Here is a 2,128-nt window from a genome sequence, read left to right on the forward strand (position 1 = left end):
CTTGAACATATGAGCATATGAAGCTGCCTTATACTGAATCAGACCCTCGGTCCATCAAAGTCAGTATTGTCTACTCAGACTGGCAGCTGCTCTCCAGGGTCTCAAGCTGAGGTTTTTCATACCTATTTGCCTGGACCCTTTTAGTTGGAGATGCTAGGATTGAACCTGGGACCTTCTGCTTACCAAGCAGATGCTCTACCACTGAGCCACCGTCCCTCCCCAAAGCCCGTGGCTTTACTATGAAGGCATATATTTGCTAGATGTAGGCCCATGGTCCAGGGCGCAAGACAATGCTGTTTGAGGTATACCGGGTAATGAATCACAAGAGCCTCAGAATCCAGGAAGGTTGAACAAAGGCCAGTAGATGCCAAAAGCGCCATAAAAGAAGAGACAGCATAGGGGTATGACCTGCAGGTGGAAGGGGTGATGGACTGGAAATACTCCCTGCAAAATCATCCATTCTCAAGAATCTATAGTTCCGCTGGGAATTGATCCAGGTGCTGTAGTGTGTTGGGAGCCAAAGCCTGAAACCTGTAATTCTTAAACTGAAACAAGAAATCCACAGTTTCATTACCGACACCTGCTTAAAGGCAAATGGGAGTATGTGCCAGGCCCAAGCCCAGGTTCCCCCAAAAGGTGGGATTATTTGTGGGGCTTGATGTGGAGGCTATACCTAATACTCCCTCTTTTTTGCTGCTAGAGTTGGAGGAAGATTGGCATGTGAGCAAGATGGCCTGGGATGGGGACCAAAGCATGCATGATCAAATTTACATTTTGTGCAATTGCATTTTCCGTGGTTATACTCCAGCAAACCTGGCAGGGAGTGTCGCACCTAAAAAATATCTTGGCTTTTGAGGCATCAGGCCAGTACCACATAAGAGGGCCTATTTTCACAAGCAACCTCTGGCATTAATGAGGGCCCACCTGAAATCCTCACTATGGGAGGCCCTCTTACAAAAGTCCTCATCCACAGTTTTATGGGCAGTTTTCGTCCTGTAAAGAAAACTCCGAACAAATGAGTTCTAGCAGCAACAAGCAGGTTTATTGGAATACACGTTTGCAAGCATGGAGAGAGCAACACCTGAGATAGGTGTGGTCTCTGAAGTCTGTGTGCAACGCAGCTCAATTTAAGGCTCCCGACGCTCCAGCCTCTAACTGTCCCTTTGACCAATCAGGTCATAGACAAAGGGCTCCCACTCTGGCTTGTAACCGACGGCAATAACCCTATATGGACATTCCGTCCCTCTTAGTCCGGCATGATTAATACTTGCTGAGCGAGAAGAAAAACAGTGAATTGCAGAGATAGCATTTTAAGATTTGGGACTTTGCCATGAGTAAATGCGCGAGGAAAAAATAGTTAATTGCAGAGATAGCAGTTTTAGCAAAGTTTGGGGCTTTCCATGAGTAATTGCCAGCAAGGCGTTTTTACAGTCTGGTCTAATCTTGAGCAATTTCCGACATGGTCTGCTGTATCTCACATGTCCAAGCAACTGCTGACAGGTCTGTTTTATAGTCTTGTAACCAGTTCAGGGTGTGGTGCCCCAAGAGACCTGTATTTTACTCTTATCAACAGTATATAGCAGTGGATTCACTGGCCATTGTGCTTGCCCTTAAGATGTTTTACTTACGGTTAGCCAAATGCCAGATAGAGAAAAGGGGTAGCGGACTTAACCCAATAAACTGGAATCAAGTACCTGAAAGGTAAGTTAGAAAGCAAAAGCAGTGCCAACAATTAAAATGAAATATAAACTAATGGTGCCTAAAAGTGCATGTATTTACTACAAGAACATTTAAAAGCATATCAGGGCCCAACATAAGCCTTGTAATATAGTAAAAAGTAGCATATAACTAAGAACAATAGTACCTAATGCATCTCGACCCAATTGGGCCTTCTTCAGAGGCCAATGTAAGGTACAAATAGGGTCCTATTATGATCAAAAGACAATACACAAGTAGATATAGGACCAAAACAGGGGTATTCAAAAAAGAAATCAAAAGACACAAGAAAAAAATATTTCATGTGAGGCCTTCTAGGATCTATCCTTGTGTCAAATTAAGATGCACCCAGGTCAATGATATTGTGTGCCTTCCAATTTATGTCCAAAAAAATTTAGTGTGAAACACCTTA

This window comes from Heteronotia binoei, chromosome 6 (assembly GCF_032191835.1).
Source record: "Heteronotia binoei isolate CCM8104 ecotype False Entrance Well chromosome 6, APGP_CSIRO_Hbin_v1, whole genome shotgun sequence".
Lineage (NCBI taxonomy): Eukaryota > Metazoa > Chordata > Lepidosauria > Squamata > Gekkonidae > Heteronotia > Heteronotia binoei.